The sequence below is a fragment of the Garra rufa genome, chromosome 22, assembly GCF_049309525.1.
Source record: "Garra rufa chromosome 22, GarRuf1.0, whole genome shotgun sequence".
Taxonomy (NCBI): domain Eukaryota; kingdom Metazoa; phylum Chordata; class Actinopteri; order Cypriniformes; family Cyprinidae; genus Garra; species Garra rufa.
Window position 1 is genome coordinate 27,974,066 of NC_133382.1, and position 27,964 is coordinate 28,002,029.

Sequence of the window (27,964 nt, forward strand, 5' to 3'; positions counted from 1 at the left end):
CGTTTGTATAATATCTCTGTGGTTAAGCCACAACCCTCCATAACAGCTTTACAGCACCTCATTAACATTCAGAAACATCATTGACCTCAGAAAACGGGGTCTTATAGCATTCTGATTAGCTGCTAAACAACAGTGCGTTCTCTAAATACCCCCTGCAACATCATCACGCTCTCATTCTTGACTTTGCCTCTGACCCACAATCCTTTACTCTGTGGGGATTGCCTACACGTTAGCTCGAGCAAGGGAAAAGAGTGCGTATGAGCCAAGGGTCAGCAAGCAGAGGAGTAGAATAAGTGCATCTTCAGACAGACTGACATATGACTTGAATAAAAAGCAAAGGGCGATTTGGGATATTGCAGGTAAGTATAAAAGGGAAGAGTGTTAGAATTTGGCATGTGATATTTAAGTGCACATATCAGCCAGGAAATGTGGCTGCTTTTGTAATTTGCTACCGATGGTCTGTAGTGCAACGCCCTCCCAAGACATTTCATACCAAGCAGTCAGAATCTGTTCAGCAGAACCATTAGCCTTAATTTGTGTGTGCTGTGTTTCTGGAAACAAGCTCCAAAGGCCAGTTAGCAATATGGTTTGACTTTGAATTTGCAATGTGTCCAAGTCTTCACAGACTAAATACTCCTTAGAGACCCGCCGGTCCCAATCCCCCTATGACTAGGCCCTATCGATCCTGCTGTTATTGACATGACACCTGCAGAGAGGGCTTTAGCTATCGATAACCGATGGTATTTCTGCCGCAGATCAAAAGCCAACTGCCAGCTTTCATGTTTGTAAACAGTATCGATTTGCATAATAACCTCAAAAATGAGTACCTAGGATTAGGCAAGGACAAATGCATTTCTGCATTCATTATGATGTGAACTGTGAGAGCCTAATTAAGGGAAAAAATTGTGAGAGAACACATTGTGATCAGCTTGACAACGTTCAGCATTGCCAGTGACATCCTTTGGAATGCCATTGTTAATGAAAGACGTTTTATTAAATAGCAATCTAACAACACACTCTAAATTAATAAATAAAGCAAGCCTCTTCACTTCTCAGCAGACAAAGCGCTGATGTGCCACTTTTTTTCCTTAAAGATGCAAATTATTGCTGTGTGTTGCATTCATTTATTCATGAGCTGGTCCCTGTGCCTGCGTGTTCACCTGTTCGCAGCGGTCCCTGGCCTGCATCAGGCTCGGCGCTGAAAGAGATGTCAGGGGAGAGGATGAGGAAGGGATGATGAGGCAGACGCGGACGTATCTTTCTCTCTCGCTGCTGTTCATCCACTTCCACTAAGCTGCCTTAAAACCACTGAATTATGCATGTGTCTCTGTCACTTATTCATTTCTTAACCACAGTCGCTGTCATTAGGTGGCGTGCGTTATTTGGCTCTGAGCTCTTCCCAGTGGACGTTGTGTTCAAACTGGGAAGCTGAGTTCATAAGATAGAAAATTGCAAGCGACTGTGCTTTATGCATGACGGCATTTATAAGATAGCTGTGCTCTAACAAATATCAAATGAACGTTCATTTGCAATTCATTTGTGAAATAAGGTTCAAAACCATTTCTTCTTTAACCTTCTAATGAATCAAAATATATTTATAATTTTTTTTCATTATATACATTTTTTTTTAAATTAAGAAATTGACACTTTTATTCAGCAAGGATGCATTAAACTGATTAAAAGTGACAGTAAAGATTTTAACATTGTTAAAAAAAAAATTATTTTTCAAAACAATGTTGATCTTTATATTCATCAGGAATCCTGCAAAAATAAATCACAGAAATCCCACACAAATATTTAGCAGCACCATTTTCAAAACTGATAAGAAATGTTTCTTGAGCACATTTATTTGTATATTTTATTAAATTGTAATAATATTTCACAATATTACTGCTTTTACTGTATTTTTATCAGTTTGATAACTAATATACTTGATAAAAAAAACCTTAAATAATTAAACTTAAATAATTTGTTACCCGGCTGCCTTCAAATTTTAAGTTGAGTCAGCTCAAAAAAATTAAGTCAACTTGAAATGTTAAGTTGTACTAAGTGACAACTTAGATATTTCAGTTGATTCAACTTAAATTTTTAAGGAAGCTGGGAACAAACTTTTGAGTTTAACAAACCACATTCTTTGTTTAGTCAACTCAAATATCTAAGTTGTCACTTAGTACAACTTTAAGTTGACTGAACTTATCTGAGTTGACTGAACTTAAAATTTTAAGGCAGCAGGGTGACAAATTATTTTAAGTTGACTCAACAAATTGTTTTTTATAGTGTGTATAGATAGTAGCTCATGAAACATAAATTTGTATTGTTATATTAAAAATTATATATGACATATACAGTGTTGGGGTGTAACTAGTTACATGAAACAGAGTTACGTAATTTAATTACAAAATAACTGCAATCTGTTACAGTTACTGAGAATGTGTAATTAAATTTAGTTACTTATGAAAACGTTTACGATTACAACAGGGGTTGGATTTGAATACTTCTTGTTTTAATATTTAGTATTTCTTGTTATGGTTTTAAATCTGTATTTAACCTCAGAACTAAAAAGAGGTGCTAAAACCGTATTTTGTTGTGGCTGTGCTTTAAAATTAAATTATTGTAATCTTAATTAAGGAGATAAAGGATTTTGAAAGTTGGTTTGATTACTTCTATTGTAAGTCGCTTTGGATAAAAGTGTCTGCTAAAGGCCTAAATGTAAATGTAACTCTGGTAAAGTAATCAAAAAGTAATCTGTTACATTAATAAAGTAACTGAAATAATTACACTATATAATACATTTTAAATAAGGAAACTTGTAATGTGTAACATTACATTTTCAAAGTAACCTTCTAAACCCTGCATAAATATAATGACATATAACAAGGACAGGGCTAATCCAATCAGATTTTGTCATATTAAATTAATATTTTTAACTTGAATAAAATTATTCATTTAGATGCCACCACATGAACACTTTTTTTTCTAGTTACCAGTTACAGTGTAGGATGAGATTCTTTATTGTACACATTTTATGCTGAAATATGATTCATATATGACTACCTGCGCACCATCTCCACCTGAGATTTTCTCTCTGTGACCTGACAGCTTTCCTAAAATCTGTCATTTACCATTTACTTAAGGTCCTTTAATACTGTGGCATTTTTTTCTTTCACTGCTTCGATACAGTTTTGCTTCAATAACTTGAGCTTTTCACATCCAGTCTGGTCTCTTGACTCCTGGTAAAACAATGTGCTCGGCACAGGACACAAAACATCAGAACAAAGTTATGTTGTGACTAGCTACAGTCAACAGAAAAGGCTGACTGTGGATAGATAGAACTTAGAGACGGGAAGAGAGAGAGAACAGTATGAGTAAGAGTGCTGTTCCCCTTTTAAACCATGTGCTGCTCACAGCGGTAGCAGAGCGATAGCTCTCCCAGACTTCCCTTGAAAAAACAATTCCACATGTGCCTGAGCGAAAAACCCGCCCCGCACACTTGCTGTTATTTACGAAGTGCTGACACCGGGGCCTGAAAGAATTAGTATTCTGTTAGGTAAATGTTTTCCTCTGGGTTTCTTCTCAGCAACAGTTTGCAGATGTTTGGGCGATACAGAGAGAAAGCGCGTTCCCATTGCAGAGCCAATGAAAAAAGCATGTCAAAAAAAGTTATTCTCGGCCGAGCTCTGACAGTGATCTATGACTTCTCGCTGCCTACTCAGTGCCTTACCATCCCCAACTTCAGGGCTGCGTTTTGGCTGCCAGAGATTTTACACTGGCTCTGTAAACCCAAAGCAGTTTTTTCCCCCCAACACATTTATTTTTTTATTTGTGAGAGCTGGACGCACCTGGCTAGAGTCCAACAGCAGATGTGTTGGCAGCGCCGCGGCTAAGTAGCAGATTTCACACCATTCGGCCCTGTAGAGACCAAACCCCAAAACCAGGGTGACAGAGGTCTTGATGTTTAGATTTGTTTACCCAGCTAAAGATGTGAAGGTATGCCCTAGCACTGCCTTAGCTAATATAATCTTTTAGCACGTCTCTTCGGAGATTACGCTCATGTGTGTGCTTCGTTTTATGAATTGACAATATTTTGATATTTTATAGTCATGTTTAGGGTGAACTTAAGAAAGCAGACGCTGGAAAGCCGCCAGGCCAGTTTGAATAGAATTAAACATATGTTCTGAAACACCTGCGCAACGCACACATATATACACCGAGGAGACGTAAAATGACCTAGACTTGTTTATGAGTGCAGAGGTCGGTCCCCGACGGCTGCCGGTGGAAGCAGACTGCATTCCAATCATTAATACTAGTGTAGCGGTTCAGAACTGTGGAGGAGAAAACATCCTTATCAGCACGCAGGACAAAGCTCTTGCAGGACGAATGGCCCGCCGCCGGGCAGATGGAGAGATCTTATCTGAGCCGTGGATCGCTGCAGTCAGGGAGGGAAAAAGTCTCTGTTTAAAGGCCAGTTAAAGTGGACACAGTCTGAGCTGGAGAGGGCCGGTTGAAGAATAGCTCTGCTCATACATAGGCCTTTGAAACAACTAGCTGGCAAAGAGTAGTTTCAGGCACTACCTGCATATTTATCATAGGTGGAAATGGAATATAATGCATATTGTCAAGTAGTTATCACAATTTATATTTCTATGTATGAATAATAACATTATGTTCACCACTAGCGACACCAAACAAGATTGCAACTCTTGTCTCTTAGTCACATGGCATTTACAGCCTAGGATCAACATGAGCAAACATCTTAGATTTCAGATCTACCTTCAGGAATGTCAGTGTAATTACGGAGCCACGCACGAAATGGAAATTTTGGCCATAAATTATTGCCCGTTGTTCGTTCCCACGATTTATCTATTTAACCCCTCATTTATTTAAATCGTAGCCATGTTTGTAATTTCCAGAATTTATTAAGTTGTTCCCTCATTTTAGTTAAATCATAGTCACAAAGTAGTACTAGTACAGCATTTAAAGTATTAGTCCACTTCCAGAATAAAGATTTCCTGATCATTTCACACCCTATCTCTTCCAAAATGTTCATGTCTTTCTTTCTTCAGTTGAAAATAAATTAAGGTTCTTGAGGAAAACATTCCACACTGTAAAAATGTTTTCACCAGTTTCAACTTAAAAACTTAAGTTTAGCAGCTGCCTTGAAGTTTTAAGTTAAATCAATGTAAGTCATTTCAACTCACAAGTTAAATCAACTCATTTTATTTTATTTGAGTTAAAATTACTTGTAGTTTTAAGCTGATTTAACTTAAAATGTTAAGGCAGCTGTTGAACTCAGGCTTTTAAGTTGAATCTGGTGAAAACTTTTTACAGTGCAGGATTTTTCTCTTTATAGACCTTTTTCCTGAGTAAACGATGAGCGCCGCCATTATGAATTCTAACGTCAGATTGAATGCTTTTCTGTTCCGGTTTCCATAGGAACTCATTCAAATAGCATCCATCTGTTTTTAATGTAGCTAAAGTCCGCTGCTTCGTGTCATCTACACACTCATTAAAGTGAAGCACTGACAAATGACGGTCATTGCGACATTGCCAAGTGATGGCGCTATGGAGCCATGTGCTTTTTAAAAACATTTTAATAGGTTTAACATTAGTTTATTAGCTCGGAATATACCCTAATTTGACTAGAAACAATGCAGACCGGAAATGCAAAGCATTCTTTCAGTTAAGAGTCGGACTTACTTCCGTGTTCAGGAAAAACGTCTATAGTGGAAGGTCCAAATTGGAGTTTCAGTGCAGCTTCAAATGGCTCTAACATAATCCCAGCTGAGAAATAAGGGTCTTATCTAGTTAAATGATTGGTAATATATATACTTTTTAACCACAAATTCTTATCATGCACATTTACAACTTCACGCATTATGTAATTTAGTTTTAAAGGCGACATGTGGTTTGTTCTTCATCTGTGTACTCCAGTTCAAAAAGGTAGGGTATGGGGAGAAAAAAATCCATCTCATTTTCTCCTCCAACTTCAAAATCATCTAACATCGTTGTTTTACCTTTTTATGTAAAAGGTACACTGGGTCGGTACTTCTGCCTACCTGCATGACCTTTCCAACACAACCACATAATGTGTGAAGTCGAGCTAGTGCAAGATGAGCATTTGTGGTTAAAAACTATACATATTCATTTATTTTAGAAAATGACAGATCATTTCACTAGATACTGTAAGACTCTTATTTCTCAGCTGGGATGGTGTAGAGTCCTTTGAAGCAGCATTGAAATTATTTGGACCTTTAACCCATTGGCTTCCATAGAAGTCCACTATATGCAGAAAAATCTTGAAATGTTTTCCTCAAAAACCTTCATTTCTTTTCGACTGAAGAAAGAAAGACATGAACATTTTGGATGGGGGTGAGTAAATAATCTGGAATTTTTTTATTCTGGAAGTAAACTAATTCTTTAAGTACACAAAGGGAATCAGTTAAATTGTGGGAATGAATTCTTCATTCGTGGCCAATGATACCTGTTTTTTTTTTTCTCTTGTCTTGTCCAAGGCTCTATACATTCTTAAGGTATACTGTAAAAAATATATTTTCTGAAGTTGTAAATACTATTTCAGTCTTTCTACTTTCTACTTCAAAGTCACATGATTAATTCAAATTGTTACATGTTGTTTCTTTGTAGCTAATTATTGGTGAAATTTACTAGTGAAAATTGTTTTGAAGTTTTCCCTACACCAATTATTTCAGTTTTGGGGATTTTTTTTATTTGGAATCAAACAAATCTACCTACTATAGGTGAAAGACAGTATGTTAGATGAGTAGTATGTCCGAATTCATAGTAATCATATAACAGTAGGTGAAAAGTAGCCAGGTGAGATTCTGCTGAGGTTCTGAAGAAAGTTTCTGATGAAAACTTTGCTATCATTTGAGGCCACGGGAATGGAATTATGTATAGCTGTGAAGTGACAACTCACACCGGTAGGTCACATGACAGTGCCAACATGGCAGGTGTATTACAGTATGTCTAAATTTTGTGCATATTACCAGAGTCCAAGGTTAGGATGATTCCAAGCTTCTTAATCAGAGAGTATGCCCATTGTGTCCCAAATGACATACACACTATGCATTTATGCACTACTGTCATGTTTTATAAGATTTGTTAACCAGCAATGGAGTCTGATAGTCTCTCTACTTCCGATAGATAAAGGAAGCTGCAACAGCCGTTTGCACAAAATGTCCAACATTCCACACTCCAGGTGTTATTATGCACATCATCAAGGTATTTGAAGGAATATTCAGTGTATGCAAATCGCACTATGCTATAAATTGGATAAGATAGTGCATAAGTATGCAACTTCGGGTGTACCTAGTATGTGCAAATTCACTGTAATCATAAAATAATAGCATAAGTATATAACATAATAAGTACCTGACCTACTGCTTCCGGCGAGATACTGAAGTGCGCATTCAATGGATACTTTACTATTCAATGAGCCAACGGGAGAAGATTTGTGAATGGTGAATGACCGAGTAGCGACACAACTGCATGACATGACAACATAACGAATGTAGTAGGTCCGGAATACCTTTAAAAGCTGACATTCATATTTAGATTTTTTTTTTTAAGTCACGAAGTAGAGTGTGCGATTCTGGGCGCAGCTATTGTAGTAATGACTACAGACTTTTTATTACTGTATTAAATGCAGAAGGATGTTTAATAATAAGTCTTCTGTAGTAGATAGTGTTGCAGTTTTTGACTTGTTACTATAGTCTTTTTTAACACGTTGCAATGGATTATTTGGACTATTTTTTATTGCGAAAGCTATTAGGTAATACGTAAATTACTATAAAATAATGGCACCTCAGATCAATGTTAGGCTACACATTTCCACGTACTCTTAAAAAAAAGGTGTAGAAACAATTTTCTCAAAAAAATTGCTATAGACTTCAGTTACAATAAAACAGCAAGTAACAAACTGAATGAAACGATTCATTTTAAAGTAGAAAAACTGGAATAACCAAACAATAATATTTGTTTTATTTACATCATTTTACAGTGTATATTTGTACCTAGATTTGAACGTGCAATAAAATTGCTATATCATGTATTATTTATTTAATTATAAGGCTATACTCACCAAATAAAAAGACCTATAGGGCCTATTTGAACATTGTTAAATTACCACGTTATCATTTAAACGAAAAAAAGAGTATTAAAGCAGATTGAGATCAAACATTCTCTAAGGCTGGAAAATTGTTCTTTTGCACATGGCTAGACACTCATAGTGGTGTTTTAAATTTATAGTGCTCATAGTCACCCCTCACTTCATCCATGATCTCGGGGTCCACTTTTTCTGCTTATTGGATCTGATTTCGGAGATAATGGATTTTTCAAATGTTGGAAACGTTTTGATTGCTGGAACAGGGCAGGTTTGTCCGTATAACCGACGATCGCTTCATTGATAGAACACAGATGGACTGGTGATGATTTATAGATCTGACTGCAGCCCACTAACAGCGCGAGATTGGAAGCGGCAAGTTTAGCGCGTTTAGTCTTCCGTTGCCTTCACGCGTTCACTTCTTCGGGTGTCTTTTCTTCCTTTTCCTTTGTGTTTTCTTCTTTTTTTTCCCCAGTTTCTCTCTTCTTTCTCTACCCTCAGACTTTCAGCTGCCGGTTCCCAGAGTAGCTGTAGGTGTGTGAGCGCCAGAGGCATGAAAAGCGAGACATGTTTTTTCCTCCGCTCTTTACAAAGAAAAGGCCTCATTCGTGGTATTGCGTCGAGGGATGGTGTCTCTGCGCACCTACTCAATGAGAACAGGACCAGACTAATATGAAGCTGAGTCTTCCGCTCACATACGCTTATCAGAGGGATTCATTATTTTAGTGAGGCCAGGCTGGACGGTGATAGACAGCGTGCAGCTGAAGCGGAGATGGACAGGGGGTGGGAGAGAGAGAGAAAGTGTTACACCTGTCAGGGGCAATCAACATAGAGAACGGTAAACAAGGATGCAGGACAGTACACAGGCACAATTATGCACACACACACACACACACACACACACACACACACACACACACACACACACACACACACACACACACACACACGCGCACACAAAGAGCACAAAACAAACACAAACCACAAATGCAAAGCACTGGCAGTGACAGATGTTGGCAGGGAATTGGGTGGGAAAAGAAACACTTTCATTTCTTTCTGCGCTTCATTTGGCTTTCATGGTGCGGATGCTACGAGGGAAAAGATGGGAAGAGAGAGCGCTGGCCTGCCTATCTCACGGCACACTGGGCTCCAGTCGTAGTATCTGGTGGCTGCTCTGCCTTCTGTTGCTTTATCCTCAAATATAAATGGAGGCATCGGTGCCAAGCTAGATTAGAAGCGAAGCGGAAACGCGGAAAGACAGTTTGTCAGTAATCAGATGTTTGCGCTGGTTTGAGGAGCTATATTTGTGTTTGTACAAGTGAGCGCTTGCTTTGATATCGCTGGACGCTCGGCTGTAGAAAAACATGGGAGATTGTCATGCCACTATGTGCTGTTTGCTGCAGTTCTCATGTCTATAGGCAGGTTTATGAGCTGTATTACTCATCATGCACTGCATTATGCTTACAAACTGAAGCATTATGTAGGACAGAAGAGTGGGATGACAGAATTCCCACATCTTCAAACAGCTCCAGTGTTTCTCTGCAGGTGAGCGTTCTATCATTCGGCCACCTGGTGGCGGTAAAGTACAGGACAAACACGCACTTCTCCGTATCACACAAGCACCTTTAAAGCCGCCGATAACGCGCCGTTCGGAAACATCACAAAGAAATATGCGGGGCCAAAACTTTTCAATTCCTTTCAAAGGGAAATTCCAAATAGACAGCGATTCATAACGACAGTGATTTATAAATGCAAAAGGGTTATTTAAAGCAGATTTTTAAATAATTGTTTTTGTTTATTTACAAAATATTATTAATTTTCAGTAAATGTATAGGACATAGCTATATGTGACCCTGGACCACAAAACCAGTTATAAGGGTCCATTAAAAAAAAAAAAAAAACGAGATTCATGCATTATATGAAAGCTGAATAAATTAGGACACGACAATATTTGGCCAATATACAACTGCTTGAAAAATCTGGAATCTGAGGGTGCAAAAAATAAAATAAAATGAAAAATCAAAATACTGAGAAAATAGCCTTTAAAGTTGTCCAAATGAAGTTGTTAGCAATGGATATTACTAATACAAATTTAAGTTTTGATATATTTACAATAGGACATTTACAAAATATCTTCATGGAACATCTTTACTTAATATCCTGATATTTGGCATAAAAAAAATCGCAAATTTTGACCCATACAATGTATTTTTGGCTATTGCTATTGTTAGCTTTTGAAATATAGCCAGGAAAATACCACTTCCTAAATATATTATTATTACTACTACTACTAATAATAATAATTTGTCATTATTATATAATATTAGCGTATATGTTTATAGAAGAATAACTAGTTAAAATGCAATAATTGAATTATTTCATACATTTTGTTTCCTTTTTACTTTGAAATAATAATAATAATAAAAAGCTCTCTGGTCATGAAGTCACTAGATTGTCTTGTGTTTTAGTGATATGGATTATAGTGATGGAAAATTTGTAACACTGTTTGCACCTTGTTATTAATTTTAATATATCAGTATGATTTATAAATTAACTAAATAAAATGTTTTACATAGAAATCCAAGCTGTAGCTGTTTTTTGGTGTTGTGTTTGATGATTTAAAATCTTATTTTCAAGTGCAAATTTAAAGCAATGTAATATTATCTACAAATATTTAGTTTGACAAAAACTAAAATAATAATAATAATAGTATAATAAATATAATAAAAATTGCTCATTACATGTGTTTGAGAAGCCAAACATTTTACCACTATCAATTTATTTGTGATGAAGATTAAAAAAGAATCCACGTGAAAATACAGTCAAACCAAAATTTACTCAGACATCTTCAGCATTTCTCATATCATCACAGTTTATTCGCTATAGTTTGCAAAATGGTAATATTATATGACAAGAACTCAAGAGTTAGAACAAATTCATCTTGATAATGTCAGATAACACTGATAGAAAGGTATTTAACAAAAAAGTCATATTTCAATCAAATTTTTATTAATTGTACTAGTAGTCCACTGAATGAAGAATTATTGGGTATAATATGTCACAGTTTACTTTATTTTGCTATTGTCACTTAACATAAATGAATTATTATATAGTAAAAAATATCAAAAATTATGTATGTCTGGTGTCTGAATAATTTTTGGTTTGACTTTACATCCCTGCCACATAATGAAAAGAACAGTTTTTCACAATAACATAATAAATATTTATTTATATTACAAAACATTATAATTAACAGCCACAAAAAGATCATTTCACGATATGATCCTGCTCCTCCTTAAACTTAACTCCATCATATCTTGTGTGTCTTGTCATTATATACAATATGCAGCATCTCCTGAGCTGTTGGCTACCCACTGTCACCATGGAGACTGTAAGGCTCTTTAGCTCATATAAGGGAGATTAGATGTGGTCATAGCTGCCTTACAGATGATGGAACCACAGATGCATTTTAGAAAGAAAGCTTCTAGTTTGTTGTCTCTATACATCATACAGTGCGGTCCTATGCGTATGAGTACGTTGAAGTGTGCGTTCATATGTATTCACATGCATGTGATGTGACAGGGGTGAACTCATCTCCATTCAAACCCAGTCCTGTGAGCTCAGCAGGAGATGCGGCTCACACACTCCCCACACACACACACTCGGCGCGCCATCAGCCCCCGTCTCCGCAGAGCTGCCATGCTAATCATTTAAACAGCACAATCAAAGCAAATAAGATGTTTCACGTGGGGAGAAAAAGCAGAGGAAAGTGATTATCAGTGTTTGTAACTGTGACGGAACTGAAGGGGACTTTGATTTTGATATTTTCTGCTGTTAGCAGTGACTTGTGGTTCATTCAGCAGTCCTGCAAAAACTACAGCCGCAATGAATAAAAGTTTCAAAAGAGAAAGAGAGAGGCCGTTGTAAACTCTGAATAGTTTACTAAGGGCACATAAAGTCTTTGGTGCTTTAATATGTTATTTTTCAAGTCAAAAATCGGGATTTTGTCGGCACCGACTGTAGCGCCATTGCGCTCCCGGTGTTGTGAGTTCGAATCCCCTTTTCCGATCCCGTCGCCTTCTCTTTCACTTAAAGGAGTAGTTCACTTTCATAACAAAAATTTACAGATAATGTACTCACCCCCTTGTCATCCAAGATGTTCATGTCTTTCTTTCTTCAGTCGTAAGGAAATTATGTTTTTTGAGGAAAACATTTCAGGATTTCTCTCCATATAATGGACTTCTATGGTGCCCCCGATTTTGAATTTCCAAAATGCAGCTTCAAAGGGCTCTAAATTATCACAGCCGAGGAAAGAAGGGTCTTTTCTACCCAAACGATTGGTTATTTTCTAAAAAAAAAAATCAGTAATTTTCGAAAAACTCCCATCTCATTTTTCCTCCAACTTCAAAATCGTCCTACATCGCTGTTTTACCTTTTTTTTGTAAAGGGTGTTTGATCTTATTTGCACGTTCACTTTGTAAACACTGGGTCAGTACTTCTGCAGCGATTTAGGGAGTTTTTCAACATTCTCTAACTGTAATGAACTGGAATACACAGAGTTCACACAGAGCTAGGCAAGACAAGCTTTTGAGATTAAAAAGTATATAAGTCGTAAATGTTTTAAAAAAATAGATCATTTCGCTAGATAAGACCCTTCTTCCTCGGTTGGGATCATTTTAGAGCCCTTTGAAGCTGCATTTAAACAGCATTTTGGAAGTTCAAACTCAGGGGCACCATAGAAGTCCATTTTATGGAGAGAAATCCTAAAATATTTTCCTCAGAAAACATAATTTCTTTACGACTGAAGAAAGAAAGACAGGAACATCTTGGATGACAAGAGGGTGAGTCCATTATCTGTACATTTTTGTTCTGAAAGTGAATTACTCCTTTAACTTTCTGTCAGTACTTTACTATCCTGTCAAAATAAAGGCAAAAACGCCTAAAAAAAAATCGGTATTACAATAGTAGATGGACCACATTCACATGCAAAGGCAGTTGAAATAAAAATATAACTCCTCGCAAACAAAAACAATCACGTCTTTGGAAGATATAAATAGCGCATGGTTATCTCCAGTAGGTGTTTAATAATTCTGTTGGGTACTTTGCAGACTATTGTGAAGCTGAATTGTTTAATCGTACACTTCCTGCCCGATCCTGTTGAGGTTAGCTAATAGAAGCATTTGATGTGGCTTCACTTGTGTTGAAAGGATCTGTGTGAACGCCGGTATCACCCATGTGTGAGAGAAAGTACTTAAAACAATAAATAGCAGACTGCATCTCAGACCAAGATAGCGCTAAACTGATCTCTTTAATGTCAAACACCCCAGTTTTTATTTAACCGTAAGCTTTGGTGGGGGAAAAAACACACAGTTGCATTGAACAATAAACTGTTTTTTTATAGCCTGGATGAAGCAAACGTGTGTTGGTCTCGAGCGTATGTCAAAATAAGTGTGTGTGTGTGCCACCGCTGTGAATAAATGATGCGTGTAATCAGTGTATTTACTTACAATGTGGCAGTGGCACCTCTAAGAATTACTTCTTAGGTTTTTTCACTTCAGGAGAAAACTGATCCTCCCCACCAACCACAAAAACAGAGCTTTCTCAACTTAACCGCCTCATTGTACATGTAATTTTCTAGAAAGGCTGTGTTCAGAGTCTTTAGTGGCGGTGTGGTGCAGATCCACAGATATGTATGTTTCGGAGAAATCGTCACTGTTGCAGAGTCTCTCCACTGGCGTTCATCCTATTCTCAGTTCTAAAATTGGTGTAAGGAGAACAAAATCTTGACACAGTCTCAGTTTAGTGCCATGCTGTAGCTTTGGTCAGGCCATTGGCTCCTTCAGTTGGTTTTCAAGGAATTGTAAGCAAAAATTGTTGGGTTCGTTGACATATGTATTTCTAGTAAACTGTTTCCATCCGTTGAGAAAATAGCTCCTTTAAAATAGCCTTTCAGGTTCACAGAGGCGTGTATTCGTCGAGCTAGATGTTTACATAAAACAGCACTTATACATTAATAAATTATTTTTCGTGACATGTAAATGTATATCTGAAACTTAAAAATCTAACTCAGGTCAGAGAAATCACCAGCAGCACCAGCCAAAATGTTCCTGAAAGAGCGGTCAGTCGGAGTCCTGTTTGTTTGCTTAAACCTAACTGGTAATTATGGCTCTGAATTGTACAGAGCTTTAGCCTAAATTCTGCAGCATCTCTCAACCAGTCATTTAACATCCATGATTATGCTGTCGCCGTTCGCTGCTGGGCTGGAAAAGGGCAGTTCCATTCCAGTGGCGGTTGTGCATGTGTGTCTCTTCAGTCTCTGTTGCAGAGGTTATGCACTTCTTTGACCAGTCATGGAAAACTAACATCACTTTTAAACTTTTTTAGGCATTTTGGGTGAAAAATTGTTACAAAATTGCAATGCTGGGTTTTAGGGTTATAAATTACACCACTGTACAAGTATTAGAACATAAGCTTTGACTTTTGACTTTATTGCGATGCTAAAATCTGGATATATTCATGTCAGAGCTGCCCTCTGACATGCTCTAAAGTTTCTTAAACCTGAGCTTTTCCTTCACCTCACTGACCCCCTGTAAAACACCTGAAAATATACTTTTAAAGGCCTACAGCACATGCTATGACCTCCTTGCCAGCAAACTAGAAGGTAGTCAGTATGTTCATCTCAGAGCAGCTCTCTAAAACAGTGTAAAGGTTCATTAGGGTTAGAAAATGATTTGATGTAGTTTAACTTTGATTGACTGAATTGCATTTAGCAGAAGCTTTTATCATGCATTCCTTGGGAAAATGTCAAAAATATATCAAGTTTAAAAATTTTGTAGGCTCTTATCGCTAAACATGTTATGTAATTTTAAGAGTTATGTATTCTTCTATTTTCTACTTTATTTGTTTGTAATATATTTAATTGAATTAAATCCATTGATTTAATTGGATTAAATTAAATGCATTTAATTAAATCCATTTAATATAATTATTCAAAAAACTTTATCCATTTTTATCCTACTTTTTAAATGGTTACTTTAAATTTCCATTGTGTACGTAATGTTGCTTTGCCTAGGAATTAAAGTGATAGTTCACCCAAAAATAAATATTCTGTCATTGATTACTCACCCTCATGACATTCCAACATAGAAACATAGCAAGGACATTGGTAAAATAGTCATTGGAACATCAGGGGGGTTCATCAATCGTAATTTTATGAAGCTACAAGAATAGTTTTTGTGTGCAAAGAAAACAAAAATAACTTTATATTAGGTGGCCTTAACTATTATGTACTTACATCAAAAATGAGTACAATGTACTTAATGTGGTCATATTGTATTGCAAAACACGTTTGCTTCTATTAAGGTGGGATATGGGTATAGGTTATGGGCAGGTTTAAGGGTGGGTTAGGGTGTAAGGGTTCGATCAACAGTGGTAATTACAGAAATTAATTACAAATGTAATTACATATAGTTTTTTTAAAAAACATAAGTACAATGTAAAAACATGTATGTACACAATAAGTACATTGTACCAAATTATTAATTCACATGTAACTACATAGTAGTTAAGGCCACCTAATGTAAAGTGGGACCAAAATAACTTTAACAATTCTTCTTCTACTGTTAAACCCCTGATGTCACATGGACTGTTTTACAGATGTCCTTGCTACATTTTTTGGACCTAGGAACATTACACTCTTAAAAATAAAGTTGCTTCAAAAGGTTCTACAAGCGATGAAGAACCATTTTTGGTTCCACAAAGAACCATTCAGTCAAAGGTTCTTTAAAGAACCATTTCTCGCTTACCCTTTTATAATCTGAAGAGCCTTCTTTCGCCACAAAGAACCTTTTGTAAAACAGAAAGGTTCTTCAGATGTAAAAGGTTCTTTATGGAACCATTTGGACAAAAAGGTTTTTCTATGACATCGTGAAGCACCTTTATTTTTAAGAGTGTTTGTTGCTGTCTATAGAGGGTCAGAGAGCTCTCGGATTTCGGAAAATATCTTAATTTGTGTTACCAAGATGAATGAAGGTCTTATGGATTTGGAACGACATGAAGGTGAGTAATAAATAATACAATTTTAATTTTTGTGTGAACTATCCATTTAAGAAAAAAACATAAACATCCCAAAAGTATTAGTAATGGTGTCAGTGAGCAGTAACTTTGTTGCGTGATTTATTTTAGCAAGCTGTGGCATTTCAATATGTAAATGTATTTTTCCAAGCAAAGCAGTTTTGAGTGTCAGTATTTTAAGTAAAACAGGTATAATTGATTGTGGTTTGAGCTTTAAGAGCATTTATATTTGGAAGCATTACTTCCATCCAAAGCATCAAGTTATGCTGCCCTTAAAAAAAGCCTGAATGTACATTCGCGTTTTCTTTTGCTGAAAGCTTCCTTGGTTCCACAGTTCGAGATTTCGTTTGGGATTCATTTATTTCCGGCGGAATACTAATAGCCAAACTCGAGCGCTACAAAGTTTTGTGTTTCCGAGCCCCGCTGATGACCTCATCAGGAAAGCGCCCATCCTCAGTGTCTCTTCCCTTCAAACGGCAGCCAAGTCGCTGAGGTAGAGAAAAGCTCTGGCACAGATCTCCAAAATGAACGTGTCTCTTATGTGCGAACCCAGCACAGACCCATACTTTCTTCCTCGCGCCTTTCATCCGTTCTCATACTTCTCACATTTCTCTTTCACTCTGCCTCACTGGCTGGTTGAAAGTTGTCCTGCCTTTTATTTTCAGCAGTATTAATTTGGTGGAGTTTGCCAGCTCGGCAGTGGCGTGCTCTTCTCACTTGACGTTTTGCTGAAGTTTGTATGCCACTTGAGCTTGCCGTCTCCCTCGCTAATGATAGCGGCGCGGGCTCTCAGGGGAGTGCGGGCCGCCTCGCACGGCTCCCGCGCTGGATATTTTGGGAGGCAGGAGGGAGCCTGTGAGGCACATCATTGCCTGCTCATCCTCCTTGCCTTTTCTCTTTCTCTCTCCTCTCCCTCTCTTTTTGTTGTTGTTGTATGTCTGTGCACGCGTACATTCTTGGGCGTGCGTGTGTGTGTGTTTTTTTTCTCTCCTCAGACATATTTTTGATTTCTGAGGGAATGATGAGAGAGGGAAAAAAGAAAAAAGTGTGTATGGAAAAAAATCCCTTTTTATTAACTTATTCATTGTATATGAAATCAAGAGCTTTTTCTCCTTCTCTTCTTGCTTAAGCCAAATGAATGTTTAAAGAGGTAATTTACAGGGCCCTGCCTGGATCCACATTGTGTATCTCACAAACACAAGAAAAAAGGAAATTCCAATCTAGACAGTAACATAACTGAACTGAGGAATCTCGGCGGGAGGTCCGGATAAATTATACAACAATCTGTGTTCTCCCTTGTTTAATTTAAAGCTGTTTTCAAGGCTATTGCTAGGTTCAACATCACAGAAAATGGTTCGCCCATAGAGGTCAAGCCCATATTGACAAACTTCAGGAGAGGAGAAAAATGGACTAAGAAAAAAAAAAAAAACAGGTAAACCTGGAGATAAGCAAACATAAAGCAACTAGGGAGAATAGAGTCTGCTTGAATGCTCTTTGCTATAAAAATATGTCTGGATTCTTTTTATTTATTTATTTGTACATAGAGTAGCGGTTGCTCTATCAATGAATAGACAACTAAAAAGTAATGGGATTTTATCAGACTCAATACTCACACAAAAGATTTATTTATCTTCCAAGGCACCACATTCCTTTATTATGAGAGTTTAGCATCGTTTTGAATATTGTTTTTATAAGCATTTAGCTGTTAATGAAGTTGTTTCACAATTTGATTCACTTTAATCCTCCCTAATGCTTCAGAATGAAAACAATACTGTCTCTTTATTGTCTTGACCTCGTATTCATGTTTATTTTGGCGAATCGTGATTAGACAAAAGCAAATTCATCCTCAGTGTCACATGATCCTTCAGAAAGCATTCTCATATGCTGATTTGGTGCTTAAAAACATTTCTTATTATTAATGTTGGACTGTAAAAAATCAGTTGCTGCCTTAAATGTTTAAATTGAACCAAATTAGCTCAATTATATTCAACTGACTTTTTGGTTAAGATTTATATACTATAATGAGCTTTACTGCTAATTTTTTGTTTTAGAATTATTTTATAAATAGAATGGTCAAAAGAACAACATTTATTTATTTATTTGAATTTAAATTAGAATTTTAAATGTCTTTACTGTCATTTTTGATTAATTTATTACATCGCAGATTAAAAATATTTAATATTATAAATATATACATACTTTTGTTATGTGCCAAAAGGCAGCTAGGACATTCTGCTAAACATCTTCTCACATGAAAAATAGTCTTTTGGGTTTGAAACAAAATTTGACAAACAGAATTGTCTCTCTCTCTCTCTTTTTATTTTTTTGGAAGAACTATCCCCTTAACAGTCAGGCAGGTGAAAGTCTACCCAAAATCTTTAACGTCAACGACAAACATTTTAGGTCAACCGATTTTCCATTCCTTTCTCTCATTCTATTATTCTTCTCTCCGCCTGTTGAAGTAGTTCTCCTTCCTTTCCTAACATGCTCTTTGACACTCTGTCTCTCAATCGCTCTGTCTTTCCTCTTTCTGTGTGTCTCTCCTCAGTGTCATTGTGTCAAGTAGTGACAGAAAGACTCACCCACCCTGAATCTCCTCATGTCAGCTCTTATTCCCTCACAGCTCATCGCCCGCGCGCTGTCACACCAGTTGTTCTCACCCACCCCCCCCCACCAGCGCAATTCGACGGAGCTGATCATACCTCACCCAATCAACAGGCCACAGCTTCTGATCTAACCTGTTGCCCCGAGCCTGTTTTCTCCTGACAGGCAGACATTGGCCTTTGACCCCTGGAAGAAGGGAGCTCAATTGCTCTTTTTTGTGCTGTGGCGGTAAAGAAAGACAGAAGTTCATGGAGGAGTGATGTGGGGTGCAGACTGATGACATCGCTCCTGTCCCTCAGTGTTTGCTCTTAAAAAAAATAATTCTGTTGTTTATTACTCACCCTCATGTCGTTCCAAACACGTATAAACAAACCTTTGTTTATCTTCGGAATACAAATTAAGATATTTTTGATAAAATCTGACCCTGCATAGACAGCAAGAGTCCACGTTCAAGGACCAGAAATGTAGTGAAGACATTGTTAAAATAGTCCATGTGACATCAGTGGTTCATCCTTAATTTTCTGAAGCTATGAAAATACTTTTTGTGCGCAAAAAAACTATAATACGCATGCAATGCATGTGAAAAACAAGAGGTTTGGAAAGACAAGAGGGGTGAGTAATTAATGACTGATTTAAATTTTTTTAGGTGAACTATCCCTTTAAAGGAAGGAGAACCATTTATTATCAGTGAAAAAAAATAAACATAGGTATATAAAAACCCTGGTACATTATTACTGTTTACGAAAAGTCAAACAGTAATAATGTACCAGGTTTATTCAAAAATACAGTAGAAAGTGTGAAATATTATTGCAATTATTATTATTTTTAATTTTAATATATTTTAAAATGAAATGTATTCCTGTAATGGCAAATATGATTTTTCAGAAGCCATTACTCCAGTTTTCAGTGTCACATGATCCTTCAGAAATCATTCTGATTTGCTAATATTATGCTAATATGTGGGTGTTGAAGAAACATTTTTTGTTATTTGCTTAATACTTTTGTAAAACTGTGATTCTTTTTTTCAGGATTTTTTTTTTTTTTCAAAATAACAGCATTTATTTGAAATATTAAAAACATTTATATTGTAAATAAAAACCCTGGTATTATTACTGTTTACAAACAAATGCTTGGTGGTAACACTTCTGGGACCCTTATGCTCACCAAAGCTGGATTTATTTATTCAAAAATACAGCAAAAGGTGTTAAATATTAAACTTTTTTATTTTAATATAGTTAAAATATAATTTATTTCTGTGATGTAAATATGAATTCCTGTGATGAAAATATGCAGCCATTACTCCAGTCTTCAGTGTCAGTGTCACAAATTATTTTGATATGCTAATATTATGCAGATATGTGGGTGTTCAAATTTGCTTAATACTTTTGTAAACTGAGATTTTTTTTTTAGGATTCTTTGATTAATAGGATTAATAGGATTCTTTTGATAAGTTCAAAAGAACACTTTATTTGAAACATTTACATTGTAACATGAGATTTGTTTCTGTTGTTTAATCCATTCTAAATAAAATTATTTATTTAAAAAAAAAAAAAAAAATATATATATATATATATATATATATATATATATAGAGAGAGAGAGAGAGAGAGAGAGAGAGAGAGAGAGAGAGAGAGAGACCCCAAATGTTTGAACTATAGTGTACCCCATATGGCAAAAAAAAAAAAAAAAAAAAATTGTGGCCAAAATATATTTGAAATATATGAAATATATGGTAAATATATGTCGCAAACAGTGAAGCTCAATAAAATATATTTTTGAAATAGTAAATATATTTAGTTGTAACCATCATATACCAAAATATATTTCTAAATGTATTTCTGTGGAAAATATACTGATATAGACAGATGTCAAAATTTTTAAAATGCTTTAGAAAATATATATTCATATATGGCCAACAATATATATGTACGTTAATTTATTTAAAAATACAAATATATTTTTGGGCCATTTTTTGTATATTTTCAAAATATATTAAAAGATATTTTTGATTTTTGCTGTATGGGACAAATTAAAGCACATGCAATTATGTGCTTTTACCTCTATTTTTAACATATAATTTTACAAATCCAGCAATTATTGGATCAGTTGGATAAGTGTCAGGTATATTTAATGTGATATATGTTTGTCACAGTTCATACTTTAGGTGTGTTATGTTATACATTTGACTGTTTATTCTCCAGCTTTTTATACATTTAACAGATTTTGAATAAAATCTTGAATAAAAACTGTTCAAAAATGTTGAATAAAAGCTGGTTGTATCTATTTTTAAAACAGAACATATTGATTTTCCTTGAGTATAAACTATCACTTTAAAATAAATGTAATTAAATTTCCTCATATCATTACTCAGTCAACACCGAAGAACTTGAAGGTGCATTTTCTAAAATGTATCTTTAAATAGAAATATAAAATGTTTTGTTGTTCTCTGAAGGCTGAATTTATAATGTTTTCTTAGCAGTGACCAAAACAGAACAGAGATACCACCTATATAAAAAACACTTCTTCCCTAAACTACAAATTCTGCCTGATCAGCACTAAGATGAAGCTCATGTGAAAGTGTATTGTGTTTGTGCGTGGAGGTATGGTGCCTGCCCCGGGGCAGATACTGAGCACACAGGTGGATGGCACACAAGGGAAATTCTCCGCCATGAGGAAGAATTTATAGAACCTTGCTGAAACCTGATAAACTTACATTCCCATAACATATCCACTCCTCTGCGTGTGTGTGTGTGCACTCATGGATCTAATGCTTTACAATTTACCCCAAGGTCCTACAGTGACCTTTCCTCCAACCTGTCTCTTTCTTTAATCTGGTACCACTCCAAATTTAACTGCTTTGTTGACTTTTCGATCCATAATACCACATATACTATGTCTGTGTTTCGCGAAATGCCTCACACTCTTGCTTGTGGAGCGTGATGCGCTGAACGCGGCCTCTGAATTTCATTCTACAGCCCTGCGCTGTACACATGGATGCACAGATATGGATAAACACACATCTTTATGTCCGCTAAGCTTATGTTCACCATTAAGATAAATGTCACAATGGCAGGGTAATCCTCTTCTGTCAGCCCGTCCCTATGCATGCATTAGAAGAATGATTGACAGGTCATTGCAATGTGTGTAGATTCTCAGCAGGATGTCCAGCAGGAACATTAAGCTGTTGGTTCAAGCATGCAACCTCGTTGCACAGCACAAATCTTGCACAATATGTGCATGTGTTGTTTAAACGTGGTTGTAGAAGAATTATTTATTTAAACTGTTTATTGAAAATTAAACAGTGGTACAACATGCTAGAGAAAAGTATTTTTTTAAATACATAAATGATGGCAAAAATATACACATTAATGTAAACATTAAGTACTCATATATTTACAGTAGGAAATTTACAAAATATCTTCATGGAACATGATTTTTACTTATATAATGATTTTTGGCATTAAAAATTTTGACCCATACAATGTATAATTGGCTATTGCTACAAATATACCCGTGATACTTATGATTTATGACTTATGGTTTTGTGGTCCAGGGTCATGTATAGGCTACAATTTGGATCTTATACTTTTTTACCAACAAATAGAAATGTAAAGACTTATATAAATTAATGTATACTTGTAATTAAATAATGTGATAAACATTGTCGTGAGAAAGTAGAATATGTCTTCAGATTAAAATACCGCTAGAAAATAATATTAATATGTAATATTAATTAGCTTATATGTTACGCATAAACGTAGCACGTAAACGCGACCTAATTAATATTCATAAGATATTCTTTCGCCATAGTAGGATTCAGTTTCGCTGGCGGGACAAATGAATGAACGTCTAGTTTTGAAACGCATCGTATCTTAACTTCGTTGACAGTTACAGGTAAGTTTCAGCGAAGAACAGACGTTATATTGGATTTGGTAAAGCGATAAAACAATAAAGTTTGTGGGACGTACTCCAGGTCTAGTTATCTCCTCACGCCGGTAGTTTACATTATCACCATTCCCGCTTTTTATCGCTGATTCTGACAGTCGCTCATGAATATACTGTACTATACTTTAGTTTAAACAAATAAATGATAGTTAACCATACCTATGTTTACCAATTATCTATGAATACCTTATTTGTATTATTTATACGAACGTCACGTAAACTAATTAACATTCATGAGCATGAACGGACAAATTTGTCAGAAAATTATACCACAAACAGGAACTATTTATCTACCTCAGATATTGATCAAGCCTTGTTATGGCTACAGAATTGAGACAAGGATAATCAATAGCACTGAAACCAGAAGCTTGTTGAAATAATGACTGAAAGGAAAACTAGATACAGTAAAGGTAAACTGCTAATAAGCTGACAGATTGTTTGTGGTACTGACTGAGAGTCACAGTCACTTATTAATCAATCTTATTTCGTTAGTGCAAACATCATGTTTAAACAACGAGGGATCTGAGAAGATTAAACAAGAAGGTAAGTGTATATCTATCTATCTATCTATCTATCTATCTATCTATCTATCTATCTATCTATCTATCTATCTATCTATCTATCTATCTATCTATCCTGTTTCACTTCCAAAACTGCTTCCATACCCTGTGCAAACACCCACACCCCCAAACATGCACAGACTCACGCACATCAGGTTTGATGGATGAGGAAATAGATGGCAAATTGCTGTGTCCACTCTGATGGATGACATCATTTGGCCAATGTGCTGATCATGTATGCCTAAAAGTTGAGTCTCCCTTTTTCCTTCTCGCTTTGTTTACCATTGATTTTCCCAGCTTGTTATGCTCCCTTTCCCTTTGAATCTAATTCATGGAGAGGACCACACGTTGAGACCCCATCTCTACTCATCAGCCCCTGCTCCACGTCATCCATCTCTATCTGAGCAGCGCTGGGCATGATAAATAAACATTCCCCCTGACACACACCTGTCACACATTTGTCCTAAATATTCCTCATTCTTTCCATATGATCCAATGTTCAGTTCATTTCACTGGGGCGATGCGAGTATTTGTTTCATGCCATTAGTTTTTGTGTGTAATACGACAGCGCCGTCAGTGAATCCAGTGAGAGGCATTTCCAAATTTTTATAGGCCTATATTTAAACTGGCATTACCATTACAACCATAAACTATGTAGCCTATTCGTTCTTTCCCATCCAAGAAAAAAAGATAACTGAGTTCTGCTTGCTTTTGTGTCACTGTCTTATGAGAGTTTGTGGCAGCCATGCGTTCATATATTCATATGGGTGCCAAGCGATGGGGACAGTGGCTGATTGATGGAGAACAGACTGTCGAGGTGGCCAGGTTTATGAGCCACGCTGCATTTGAATATTGAGAGCGTGTCTGTGTCACCCACCCCATATTGTGAATTATTTGACAATGCATTATGTTCAAAACCTGTCACACAAAAAAATAAGCCAGTCCTCCCTAGTGGGTAAAAATTATGGCATGAAGAATGCCCTTGTAGACCTCCACTGGGGCCACACTTTTTTGTTTTTCTGTCCACTTCACGCTTAAAAGAACCATTCAAAAATGAATAAGGTGCTGGTAAAACATATTATACAGTTATAAAATACTATAAATATATTATGTGAAAATGATTGATATGTTGCTTGAATGCAAAAACAAAAGTGGATATAACTTACTTTTACTATACTTTTCAGTAACTTTTTATCTACGGCATCTACTAGGGAAACTGGGCCATGCTCGACAGGGTTATTATAGTTAACAAACTAAAAACAGTCTAAAACTAAAATTAATATCATTAAAAATATTTCTGTTATTTGAAATAAAATGAACAATAACACACATTTTATTTACAACATCAACATTAAAATTTTATTAAACTTGATGTACTAAAATAACTAAATATAAACTACCAGTCAAAAGTGTTTAAAAAGTAAGATTTTAATGTTTTTAAAGAAATCTCTTCTCCTCACCAAACCTGCATTTATTTGATTCAAAATACAGCAAAAGCAGTAATAATGTGAAATATTTTTACTATTTAAAATAACTGCTTTCTATTTGAATTTATTTTAAAATATAATTTATTCCTATGATCAAAGCCAATTTTTTTTAGCATCATTACTCCGGGCTTCAGTGTCATATGATCCTTAGGAAATCATTCTAATATTCTGATTTGCTATTATTATTAATATTATTATTATCAATATTTAAAAGAGTTGAGTAATTTTTTTTTAGGATTCTTTGATGAATAGAAAGAGCATTTATTTTAAATAAAAATCTTTTGTAAAATTATATACACTTTACCATTCAAAAGCTTGGAGTCAGTATAATTTTAATTATTTATTGGGAAAAAACTGAAATTAATACTTTTATTTAGCATTAATACTTTAAATTGATCAAATGTGATGAAGACATTTATAATGTTACAAAAGATTTCTATTTCAGATAATTGCTGTTCTTCTGAACTTTCTATTCATCAAAGAAAAAATTCTACTCAGCTGTTTTCAACATAATAATAATAATAATAATAATAATAATAATAAATGTTTTTTTTTTTAGCAGAAAATCAGAATATTAGAATGATTTCTGAAGGATCATATGGCTGGAGTAATGATGCCAAAAAATCAGCTTTGAAATCACAGGAATAAATTACATTTGGAAATATTCAAATAGAAAACAGTTATTTTAAGTAGTACAAATATTTCAAAATTTTACTGTTTTTGCTGTACTTTGGGTCAAATAAATGCAGGCTTGGTAAGCAGAAGAGGCTTCTTAAAAAAAAACATTAAAAATCTTACTGTTCATAAATAACAAAAAAAAAAAAACTTTACCAAAACTTTAACTTAATGAAAATGGAAAATCTAAAAATTCTTAATATTAATATACAGTACACTCTTATATACGATGCCATAGAAGAACCTTTTTGTTTAAATGGTTACATGAAGAACCTTTAACATCTGAAGAACCTTTCTGTTTCACAAAAGAAGGTTCTTCAGATTATAAAAAGGTAAGAAAGAGATGGTTCTTTAAAGAACTTTTGACTGAATGGTTCTTTGTGGAACCAAAAATGTTTTTTTTTTTTTTGTGGCGTCGCTGTGAAGAACCTTTTAAAGCACCTTTATTTTTAAGAGTATCTCATTGATACAAAAATAACACTGATCCAAACCCAAACCTGTTGAGTGGCACAATATAAATCAATATAAATACATTACAAATAAATAATCAAAATATTAATTGCAATTATTGCATATCAATGCAATTATTTTATTATCTATTAATTGATTGAATCATAAATCAATATTATTTAAAATAAATTAATTATTTTGTTATAGCTACTAGTGTACTGAGGTATTGGTCTTTCTTTTCAGACAAAATAGTACTAACACTAATTCCCAAATTCCAAAAGACAGCTCATGCTGAGAACTTTTTCTTTCTAGAAGTTTCAAAAATTTCAACATATTTAAAAAAAACCATTGAATCCAGACATAGACTCTCACAAAACAAGCTGTAAATTAGAGTTTCATTTTACAAAAAAAAAAAAGAAAAAAAAAAAACTGCAAGAACTTGGTGTTAAAGATCATCAGATAAGACATTCAACAAAATGGTTTTATTCATATTTTATTGTTATTCTTTCTATTTCATTATTTTCACTTTTGGGTAACTTTAAGTTGTTGACATTTTCAACTTTTTGGTGCTTTCATGCAGCACAGCGCGACAGACACTGAGAGACAATTAGAATGTTCACGGCGCGGTGAGTGTGGAATCAGACAGAGAGAGGCAGAGCAAAGAGATTACTGCTGACGGCTCCTGTGTAGCTCTGTGAAAGCGATCACACCCTGTTACAACGTGTAGGAGGACTTTTGTCACCACAATGAATCAAGGGAGGGAAGGAACACGGCAGAGGCTGGCGAGAGCCACTCTAGTGAGATCAAGAAGCAGCTAATGAGGAATTGTTAGATCCCAAAATTAAAGCCAGGGATGTCTGTTTATACCAAGCCCCCTGACTGAGAGAATTACAGTTTCTCAACCCAATCCCCCCCCCCCCCCCAAAAAAAGGCATGCAAACATTGTTCTTTGAGTTAGAGCGCAGACTTCCAAGATTCAAAACAACTCTTCAGCAGACTAATCAGACAAAAAAGGAGAAAGATGCATTCTGTTACATGGTGGAGGAATTCGGTTAGCATATGTGAGGACTAGGCGGCTCAGCAGGACGAGATAGTGAAGAGAGACACCTCAGGGGTTAACAGCTACATGCCCTTTACAATAATAACACATAACCATTGTCAGATTGAAGAGGGCTTTGGAAATTAATTTAGCCGCTCAACAGATTCTTTACCAAGAGCATGAGTCAATAACATATTCCCTGGAGTCATGTAGCTTTATTTTACATCTGTCAGTCATGTGTAGAGGGTGAAGAGGAGTGGGCATTATTGACCACTTACAGCTTAATGGGCCCCCCAGGCCAACCCTCACACCCCCCTCTCTTTCCCTCTCTTAAATGCTCAGATTGATAAAAATGATTTTCAGGAAATAAAATTTCTGAAGCAAACTTAATTTTGATTTGCTACCTTTTTACAAACTATAATGTTATGATGCCTAACAAGTAGCATTTAAAATGATTGTTTTTTATGATGATTCTTATTATTTGTTAGTTTATTTAGAGAAAATACAATTTTGCAGTTATCGGACATGTTTTTTTTTTTTCAATTATTATTAATAAATAATCTTTATTGGCCAGAATTGTTACATTATTATCAACATGCATTTAAAAATATGTAATAAAATAGATGCAAGCTTATTTCCACCATGGAATAAAAAATGGCAACTTTATATCTCACGAATCTGACCATTAAACACTGACTTTTAATGATACTTAGTCTTAAACTTTTTTTCTATCCATATGCGGTTCATTTATATTCATATTTCCAAAAAAGGAGCAAATGTGAGAAATGTTTCCACCACAGACTTAAAAAATTGAAAATGTATTTTGGCTTTATACTCTATCTCAGAAAAATGCCAGAATTGTGAGATATGAACTCATAAATGTGAGATATAAACTATGCAAGTTAACTCACAATTGAAAGAATAAAAAAGTTACCTACAAGGATACAACTTGTCAGGAAATGTATAACTTTTAATTTCTTAATAATACCTAGTCTTAATACTTCATAATTAG